General features: G+C 36.7%; 1 long non-coding RNA gene across 1 annotated transcript; it reads right to left on the bottom strand.

Annotated features, from left to right (window-relative positions):
* Positions 1–7,061: 7,061 nt before the first annotated feature.
* On the bottom strand, positions 7,062–10,481 carry LOC136829107 (uncharacterized). The gene is made up of 3 exons (XR_010850293.1): positions 10,363–10,481; positions 9,694–9,765; positions 7,062–7,427 (listed from the first exon to the last, which is right to left on the bottom strand). It is a non-coding gene; the product is annotated as an uncharacterized lncRNA (long non-coding RNA).
* Between the last annotated feature and the right edge of the window lie 980 nt (positions 10,482–11,461).

The raw sequence follows: 11,461 nt of genomic DNA, 5'->3' as shown, positions 1-11,461 counted from the left end.
CCTCGGGTATAGTTGTTGCCAAGTTATAGTATGTATAAATAAATATATAAATAAATAAATAAATAAATAAATAAATATATATATAGATATATATATGTATATATATATATATATATATATATATATATATATATATATATATATATATATAGATATATATATATATATATATATATATAATAAATTTATATATATATTATATATATATATTAGCTGACCAACCCGGCACTGCCCGGAAAATCTTTAAATAACAGCCTGATAAACTCCCTCTCTTTCTCTCTCTCTCCCTCTTACTCTCCCACTCTCCACCACTCCTGTTAGGAAAGTTGCTTCAGTTAAATTGCCCAGCGTTTTTGACATTTTATATTTCACCACTTCTTAGCCCCCATTCACTGGGAGTGTCACTATTCATCTCAGCGACCTCAAAAACTATGGATTAGACACTAATATCTGTCGTTTCGATTATTTTTAAATGTCACCCCCTTCCATTTTCTGTAATTTTTACATTTCATCCCCTTTCCTCACCCCACCCTTTGGTGCCCCTTGTTGTCAGTGATGCCTTACCACCACAGTGGTCTTTCCCAGGTGGCAAGCCATATGTATACCAAGTTTGGTTGAAATTGGTCAACGCGTCTCAGAGAGTGTGGAACATACATACACACACACACATATATTTATATATATATGTGTGTGTATAAATATAGATATATGAGCGAGTATATGTGTTTTTATGTATATGCAAGCATAGGTCCGTTAACTACACAGTCATGCAACACGACCATTAAACGTGTCACGCATAATCCAGCTTTTATTGCTAAAATAATCAGTGACGAAAATGAACAAACCGCCACGAGCAACAAACACACACACAAACACATGCCCATTTTAGGGAGGCCCGGTAAATTTAACGAAATTCCGCTGCCATTCTGGAAAAAAAATATTAGGGCGAAGGGAAAAGAAATAAAAACCTCCATTGCACTGCAATATTGACTTTGCAAATGAATGTCGCCGGAGCTCCCATGGCAACTGGACTGCGAACGTGAACGGGACCCATGGTTAGCGTATTATCACAATGAATGCATCCTGTTCCCAGTGGCTGCAGATTATTCATTTATATATGCTGGGGCGAGTAAATCTCTCTCTCTTTTTTTTCCTGACGGAAAAATGTCAAAATTATGTTAAGCGATAATGTATAATGTATACTCAGAATGGTTTTAATAAAAAAATAACTTTCACATGAATTTATACACTGGTCAAAATTTAGCTTTCACTGGTTAGGGCGTTCGATGGTTTAACATCGAGAAATCTCCCGTTCCATTCGTTCATCTACACATTCAGTTACTGTTGAGCATTTAGCAGATTATGGTCAGTCGTAACTATGTGGAAATGACCTTGCAGCCTTGGCTCATTACAAGTCCTTTGGCTATCATCCATTATATATATATATATATATATATATATATATATATATATATATATATATATATATATATATATATATATCTATATATATATATATATATATATATATATATATATATATATATATATATATATATATATATATAGTGTCAATCAGCTATCGTGTTACAAACTTCCCACCCAGATCGTGGTGGAGGTGGTTGATTTCGACATTAAGTACAAAAACCTGAATGCGACGGGTGTATGTACAGATGACACTAAATCAGCTTCTACCTTGCTTCATAGCTCAGTGGTCACAGTCACTGTACTTCCGTTGTTACCCAACCAGGCGGCAATCCGATCCCAATGAGGACGAAACACTTATAACAATTCCCCAAGTTATTCCAGAGGTAGAGTAAAATGGATATTAAATGAAATTTGAGGCTTAATACTTATATGAGAAACATCACGACGTTGATGACAAAAATTCATAATTAGCCACATGTACAAACTTCCCAGTCAGCTGTCATAGTGGAGGTGGATTGATATCGATCCCAAGTACAAAAAGCTGAATTCGATTGAATTGAAATTGAGCTGAAAATAGACTGACATAATTTGACACTTTCCGAATCCCAGAAAGTCACTGAGCAAAGTGACCGGCTTGAATGGTACAAATAGTTCGAGCGTCCCCCTCATCGGCATCTACTTTTGGCAAACTATTATTTGTTATTCATGGTGCGCTGCTCATAAAGAACATGACCTTGGTTCGCGGGTGCCACTCAGAAAGTTATAAAAAAAAGTTTTGGATAGGTGAAGTGAGAAAGCTTTGTCATTATTACCTCAATAAACCAATATTACCAGTCAAGAAATGTATCAAAACTTCCCAGTATAGAAAAATACAGCCCTGCCAGCTACACATTGACCTGGAAAAAAATGAATGATAACGTCACCCTGTCCCAACTGTTCCAGTATGCATTCTGTAGATTGTAATTCAGTCTGGAAAAAGGATCTTGTGCCACCTGTGAGAAGGTGTTGTTTGCTTCAAACTCAAAAGTAGCACGGTATATGAATCCGAACCGACATAACAGAACCTCAAAAATAGCTGCAGCAATAACCAACAAAACTAATATGCGCGTTTCCATAACCTCACGATGCTACAAATACTGAATGCAAACTTCCCTTAATGTCACACAGATGTTTGTTACTCCCGTCGGTATTAAAAAACAAGTAATAAAAGTAACAGCACCAACCAAGGGGCATGATCCTCTTTGGAAAAGTTTGAAGAACTATATTTTTGGCGCCACATCAATTTATAGCCCAATGATAGTCATTGAATTTAGTGACAGGCCATCATAGAACCTAGTAGCTAACCAGCATGTCTTAATTATATATATATATATATATATATATATATATATATATATATATATATATATATATATATATATATATATATATATATATATATATATATATATATATGGCCTGGTTGGTAAATGTTGAATAAATGCTGACTTTGAATTTGGCCTCAGGAGTCACTTACCCAGAACCAAATATGTAATAAAAAATGCAACACACAAGATTACCTTAGTGTTACTTCTAAAACAAAAGGAATGTCGCCATGAAAGCCTTAGTTACAATAAATTACTTTATTTCACACAGTTCAAGCAATGGTATGCAGTGGTATGCAACACCCCGGCGAGACAAGTGCAATAATAAAATTAAGATACATCCACAGTTAACGGGCTTTCGGGTAGAATGGAAATCTTTACACCTTTGTGACGCAAACGGGAGCCCTTGACTCGCAAATACACAGTTTTACTATATTTTAATCAGTTGCAGAAGCAGGCAGCTTCCATGTAGCAAGGTAGAATTAATTGTCCTCTAAGACAACTCACAGGTAGGTTGGTGGCAGAAACACGAGGGGGTGAGACAACAAGTCTCTGGAAATAGATTTCCCAGATAAGTATTCGTCCATAAAGGATTCTCTCACTTGGAATAATCTATCACAGTGGAGGGAAGATTAACTCTATGTCGCTTGTTAGAAAAAAAATATCGTCAGTATTGTAGTATGTTAGAGAGAGAGAGAGAGAGAGAGAGAGAGAGAGAGAGAGAGAGAGAGAGAGAGAATGGCCGCCGGAGATTATTAACCATTATATACATACGGTAATGTTAACTACTGTTCTGGAACGTGATCCCCTCATCCTGAGGGTCATCATTTGAATTTCTTGATCGAAATACATGGATGGCCAAGTTTTGCCTATACACGAAAAAATGGAAAAGAGTAAAACAGTTTTGACATTTCGTAAGGTTGCATTTTATGCTCCGTACACGTCATTGTGTTTTTTTCCTTGACATACTGAACTACCAACTTACCCTGATCAAATGTTTTGTCATTAAATTGGCTCTTTGTTGGTTAAAAAAAAAGTACTTTCAAAGCTATATATAAGTCGTATGTTTGATGATTGGAGGGTGAATGATCAACATACCAATTTGCAGCCCTCTAGCCTCGGCAGTTTTCAATATCTGAGAGCAGACAGAAAAAGTGCGGACGGACAGACAAAGCCATCTCAATAGGTTTCTTTTACAGAAAACTAAAAATTGCCGTTAACGATTTTCGAGAAATATATGAAATTAGACTTAAAACTTAACTGAACAAACCTTTGGTTCACGTTAATGAAGAGGATAACTTGACACTTGTCGAAAGCAATGTTAAGAAAAGCGACTTGTTAATTACATTAGATTTCCAAAATATTGTAGGAACTGGAAACACAGTAGTCTACAGGATAAATGACACATTTGGTGCTCATCTAGATAAAAGAAAAATAAAACTGTTACGTAAGATAACGGACGAATTCGCACACGTTAAGACAACGGCGTCTCTTCTAATTTTGTGAGCGGTCCTTACCTGACCATTAGAAAACCTGAATTTTGGTGGCTAATTTAAATAGCATAGTCCTACTGTAACTTTAAAATTTCATAATTTCAAAAAACAAACCCCAAAAGGCGCCCCTCTAGAATACGAGCTTTCAGAAAACCAGGCATCGCGGCTGTACCTTGCACCGTTATTGCTCTACGTAAAAGGTCCCTCACCCACATCCCCTGAATGCTAAAAGTCGACATCTGGATCTCCGGAAAGGATTGACGGATTTCGATGAAATCCGGCACGATTAGAGACTTTAGTGGGGAAACCTCTGAAGCCAGAGTTTCACCCCAGCCGGTTGAATATTTCCAGAGTTAGAAAGGGCCAAAGGTGGTGTTTTTGTGTATTCCTGGTGGCTGGACTTACATCCAGCTACCGTGGGCGGTTGATATATTCAGAAGGCTTCCCAATACTTAGTTTCCCACAACATTGTTTACATAAGCTAAAATTTTTTGCGGTCTATTCATGATGATTTACATAACGATTAGTACCAAGCACGCAGCTGTTTTCTTTTTTTTATATCGTGCATGTGCCTGGTTACCACTCATTTGCTACTGCTCAACAAGACAATTCAATTCACCTACAAGTGCAGTAAGTGTGGACAACAATTATGCCAAGGTGGGGGAATTCTGTTAAAAAAAAGTCACAGGAAAAAGCACATTAATCTTCCTAGATAGTGAAACCCAAGGATTACCTTAAAAACAAACAAATGGCTGTAAATATCGTAAAGATAATGACTCCCAAGAAACATTAATCCTAGATATCGACCACCGAAAACCCTTGGAGGTCACTACCTTGGAAAGATCTAAAATATTTTCTGTTTTATTTAATTGCTTCAACTGCCACCATAAATTAATGACTTTTTTCCTAAGACTTTTTCCCTGTGACGTCAGAAGCGGGCAAACTGCTGACTTCGCCGGTCACCTGACGTCCAACGTCGAACAAATAGGAACAGACACGGTCATAACAGAAAAGCACCATAACAAAACAGGGGTTAACTGAACACGCCTGTGAGGACTGAAACCATATGAACAGGAAATCCTCCTCTATTCCTGAAACAGAGTCTACTAACCAAAGGGGAAGCCCTTGCGCTTAGTTCTGCCAAAGAGGACCAATTTGCACCTCCCCCGGGGTGCTGAAAAACCACTGGCTCTGTATCAATCATTACTGCCGCAGTGTGGGTCTGTGGTGGGAAGTTGAAACCAACATTCTTTGGAAGCTTGAGTTTCAAGTCAATGGCCCCTTAAGTGGGCTTGTTCCTTATGAGTAGGTTTCATCTACTCAAAAAAATAATCATCTTCTGGATGACTAACTTAAGACGACTCGATTAAGAAGTTTCAAATGAAAACTCACTCCAAACCATAGACTTTTCTGCATTTTGTTTAAGCAGTGAAATTTAACCCGAGGAATGCTTTACGTTGTTTTACATCAGTTATTACCTCCCTGGGAATTGGTCATTGAAGTTGGTTAGCAAAAAATCAAGCTTCAAGTCAAGTAGCGATGGAGAGATTAATGTAAGATTCGAAGCTTTGGCTTGTTACCTACGCATCACCTATCATGGTGGGAGCTCCTTGGGACGCAGTGTTAGTACTAGACCCTCGGGGATCGAAGTATATACACCCATTTTTATATTGTGTGGTCGACAGACGTTTATAAACGACAGATACTAATATACTATCTTCATGCGGCCGTCTACTTAACCATACGGTGCTTAGTACTAGCACCTCTGAGTAGGCGAGTAGGTTTCGCGTTAAGAAGCCTAAGTACCACAATTGTCCCCCCCTACCTGGCCCCTACCGAAAGCCCTCGCCAGGAGAGTTACCAATTGTTCAGGTTACATCCTACTGCACCTCTCTACCCAGGCGGTGACTAAGTAACCTTAGCTATCCGAAGTTTGCGGACCATTGACATGATAAAAAGAAGCCAGATTTTTAGTTTTTGTCCTGGCGCTCTCAGATTCTAAAGCGAACCCAATTTACTTGCAATTCTAAAACTAAGTATTACAAAGATTGGCAAGACTTTCAGAGACAAGGCCACCAAATAATTAAACAATGCCATTATGCAATAAACCTGCATTTCTATCGCCTCACCTACCCGTTACATACAAGTCCAACGCTAAAGCCTGTGTTGTAGAAACCATCGACAATCACAGAAATTAAATTTATAGGCATATATTACAATACCTCTATTGAAAATCTGCTGCCTGCTTAACATCTACGAACTAATAACCTTCACATAATTCGTTCTCAGTTCAACCCCTTAAGATCATTTAAATACTTTCTTGGTAATATCAAATATCAAAGTGAATTTTCACTTCCAACTAATATCGCTCAAGTCACCTTTACAAGTGTTTTAACGAATGCCATCTCCAGATCATAAGGAATGATCTTAAACATTAATTATTCCTGTCAGAGGGGTCAAAATACAACATTCCTTTGATTATTCCTGTCATCAGAGGGGTCAAAAACTATACCTTTGCTGAATAGTAAGTTTATTGAATTGGAAGTTTAAATCTGCATTGACTATTGCAAGTAAACACCAAAACTCGAGGTTAATAAACTTATCTTTTCAGAATTAAAAATAATTTCAATTCATTTCTGATATCAATTTCCCCATCATACTCCTGTTAACCAACCAATCAGCAACTAACATTCAATTGATTATAGGACAATCTTTAAAGAGAATTACAAAGTCTACCCATCACATGACACTTTAGGCTTAAAGAAATTGGACAAAATAAACCAGAGATAAATTTATATGTTATAGTCTTCATACAGATTGAATAGTAGGTAGAGCACAGCATCTACAAGTTATAGTTTACTGGGTAACCGAATTTAGAGCACTTCGAATCCTCACAGGATATGCACAGCGTCTACAAGTCGAGTTCTAGTTGTCCGGTAACTAAATTTTGAGTACTTCTAAGACTCGCAATTTTGAGCACTTCAAAGCCTCGCAGGATAGGCACAGCGTAAAGTTCAGTCCTAGTTGTCTGGGTAACAGAATTCAGGGCGCTCCGAATCCTCACAGGATATTCAGTCTTAAAGCGTAGCTTTCCATTAGTACCAGCGTCGATGTTATGGTCTCCTGCAGCTACACCAAGAGCCTGTGCACAAGTAGTTTGTTTGGTTTTAGAATATATCAAGTTTCGATGACATACCCTACCCTCCTAAAGTGAAAATAGCCTGTTCAGTTAGTCCCAGCAGCTATTCTAAGGTTATTATAATTAAAATACTATATCGTATGAGTAAACTCATTAACAATCCCATGTATTGTTACTTCAAACTGAACTTCCATATTAATTATTCCATCTATTATTGTTCCTTCGAATTCTCAAAAAACAACAGGATAGAGTGCCACCCTTTAAGATGTATATACAAGTATACTTAAAGGGACCCCAATCTAAACAACCGCATCTAACTTCAGTGCTACATAACTATGAAATCTGAAGTGTATTTCCTAACGTGAAAGCTTTGCTTGAAGAGTAAGAGGGGGGAGAGGCGGGGGTGTTGAGCGCGTCGACGGAACGTTAACAAGGCTGCCCAAATTAGAATTAATTTTCACCGTTAACCAGCCTATTAGCATACCTCAAGTCCACAACATCAGTAAAAAAAATTAGTCAAAAAAATTCTTTAAAATAAGACCTAGGCCTCTTAGAAAATAGTTAAGTTCCTATTTACTAGTGGAAAGAAATTCTAAGTTATAAAAGAATCTCAGTTACCCTACCCAATTCTCAGCTGCATTAATACATTCAAAAGCTTTAATATGACCAAACAATGGGTCGAGTACTGTAATACCCTCGGCTATTAACTTTCAGTTTCAAACTACTCCCTAGGTCTAACTACCGCGTTTTTTACGCCAGTCTATTCCAAAGACTTTAGCATTTACTGCGTTTATTTCCTTTATCCTAACACCTGCATCTAAAAATTAGCACGTTCTCTACCCTATTCTATCCTATCCTATAATTCAAGTTCCATATTTAACTTCCCATTAAGTTCCAGCTTTTTAAAGTCCTAGCTGCATGAAAGTCTAGCTGCATGAAAGTCCTAGCTGCATGAAAGTCCTAGCTGCATGAAAGTCCTAGCTGCATGAAAGTCCTAGCTGCATGAAAGTCCTAGCTGCATGAAAGTCCTAGCTGCATGAAAGTCCTAGCTGCATGAAAGTCCTAGCTGCATGAAAGTCCTAGCTGCATGAAAGTCCTAGCTGCATGAAAGTCCTAGCTGCATGAAAGTCCTAGCTGCATGAAAGTCCTAGCTGCATGAAAGTCCTAGCTGCATGAAAGTCCTAGCTGCATGAAAACTATCAACCTTGCAGTTCTAACCTAAGTTAATTGGTTTGAAAACCCTGACGTGCATGGTGACAAAGCCACCATAATTTTTTTGAACTTCCTATTGTGCATGGTGACCAAGTCACCATGCACAACAAGCAGTCCACCTTTGCCTGGCAGGAGGCAACGCCACCCCGGCAAAGGTGGACTTCGGAAGTGGGCAAAGAACAACTTAAATGCTAAATGACAAACTTCCACACACAAACTTCCACACACAAACTTCCACACACAAACTTCCACACACAAACTTCCACACACAAACTTCCACACACAAACTTCCACACACTTTGCAAAAATAAAATTACTCAAGAGCTGAAAAAATACTTTAAAAACTTAAGATTCAAAAGAGAGTTTACTAAACTTTACAATTCTAAAAAAAAAACCCTATATGAAATTACAAGATCAAACAACACAAGGCAAAAGTTTTAAATTTTAACAAGATTAAATCAACTAATCAAATTCCAAAAGAGACTTTACTAAACTTTAAAATTCTAAAACACAAAACTCTGAAATTACAAGATCGAACCACAGTTTAAATCAAAAATTTAAATCCACTAACCTAAAAAAAAATACTATATTAACTTCCACCACACACACCAAACTTCCACCACCACACACACCAAACTCCCACCACCACACACACACCAAACTTCCACCACACACACCAAACTTCCACCACACACACCAAACTCTGGGGCAAAAATCAAAAATTTAAATACTTGAAAAAGTTCTGAGGCTGAAACAAAAGTTTCTTGAAATGTTCAAAGCTTGGAAGTTAAATTGTAACCTTTGCAATTTTAAACTGAAATTTCTTGAAATGTTCAAAGCTGGAAGTTAAATTTTAACCTTTGCAATTTTAAAGCTAAAAAAAATAACTCAAAATTCTCAAAACAGATTTTAAATCTGAAATAAACCAAATGCATTAAAACAAGGCCTAAACTTAAGTTGAAAACTTAAAGTTTTGATTCTAAAAAAAACTAGCTAAAAAATGTTCGGGGGGTTGCTCAGTCACTCAACTTAAGAAAAACAAGAAATGCTTACTCACCCATGAAGGTATCTGTACATCCAAGAATTCGGTAACTCATCGTGACACGCTTATTTAACGACACACCCGGACCTGAAATAAAGTTTATATATTAACAACACCAAAATGTTCTAGCAAGTGAAAACCAAAAGCTGATTATTGGTTACAATCAGCCGGGCCATCTGATAGTATACTAAGACAAGGAGCAGCAAAAAGACTTTATAAGTACTGATATGCATTATTGCTAGCTTATTGCCACTTAGGCCTACAATAGTTAATATACCCCTAATAAGGCCTACAATAATTATTAATATACCCCATATTAGGAAGGCTATGGTAGACAATCCTCACTAAACAAGAAATTTTAAACCCTATTGCACCGTAAGACTTACTCTATAGCAGCATAAAATTAAAATGAAAACCGTAGCACTACACAAGATTGTTAATATAAAACCAAAGTCCATAGAATTACCACTCAAAGCAATCTAATTCAGCTTAGTAATACATAGGCTTCGAAATTCAGTCAAATACCAAGTTGAATGGCACTATACAACAATACTTATTACACTAAACAGTTATTGCAGGAATTTACAAAAAATAGAGCATTCAAAACCCGCAAACGGCAAACCTCAATACGACATAGCTCAAGTACCACAATCTAAAAATACTTAAGAAACAATAACCACTCACCAACCCAACGAACCTTGACGAACGTCCACACGCCAAAAACTACGACCAACGGTTGGCCCTCACCGTATCGCCCGAGATCCTAAACGCAACTGAACGCGCAAAGTCGAGTTAGTATCGACGAAACCTGTCTTACCAAGCCGGGGAGTTTACAACACAGAAACAAGCTGTTCTTGAGGATAACAGCCAACGACCGCTGCAACTGCCTGTTTGTGGGACGTCACTTTATCGCCCTTTCGCCACCGAAGAAGTTTAAGGCGATGATCGGAAAATCGACAGAAATTATTATTATATTATTATTATTATTATTATTATTATTATTATTATTATTGAGAGTTGCCGGGCACTCTTCCTTAGTAGCGAACTACCCCAATTATGTATTAGTGGTTAGGCTATCTAAAAAAAATAAATATTATTATTATTATATTGGAGAAACAAATCCACATTTACGTATATGTGTACATATATTTAAAGGTAAATATGGACAAAAAGCTTTCGGGAAAAGGGGAATCGAACAGTTTCTCGAAAGCTTTCTGTACAGATTTATCTTTAAATATATGTACATATACATAACTGTGAATTTGTTTCTCCATTTCAAGACTCATGCTATTATTATTATTATTATTATTATTATTATTATTATTATTATTATTATTATTATTATTATTTGTCACTTACCCTTCCGGTTTAGCAAACTACCTAAATTATGAATCGGTGTTTGGTCTTTATCTGGAATTATTATTATTATTATTATTATTATTATTATTATTATTATTATTATTATTATTATTATTGCTGTTGTTTTCAGCAGTGCTTGGGCGTAAGAGTTCATGCATATTACTTTTTACTAGCGTACTTAATTTAGTATACTGTATTGTGTTCATCTAATCGTCCATCGTGTATGGCCTGGAGCTGAAATAAAGGCTATTATTACCAATATATTATTAGCTAATGTAACATGGCGTCACAATGACATGGTCGTAGGCAAAAATAGTATAGAACACTTTTGTTAAGGTGATTCAACGGTGAGCTTATTAACTCTCACCAATGAATGCGAGGTAATTTTACAATTAAATTTATTGTTACTAATTGAAGGTGCGTA

Source organism: Macrobrachium rosenbergii, chromosome 44 (assembly GCF_040412425.1).
Source record: "Macrobrachium rosenbergii isolate ZJJX-2024 chromosome 44, ASM4041242v1, whole genome shotgun sequence".
Lineage (NCBI taxonomy): Eukaryota > Metazoa > Arthropoda > Malacostraca > Decapoda > Palaemonidae > Macrobrachium > Macrobrachium rosenbergii.
The sequence above is the reverse complement of the archived record's forward strand: the minus strand, read 5'-3'. Positions and strand labels throughout refer to the sequence as shown.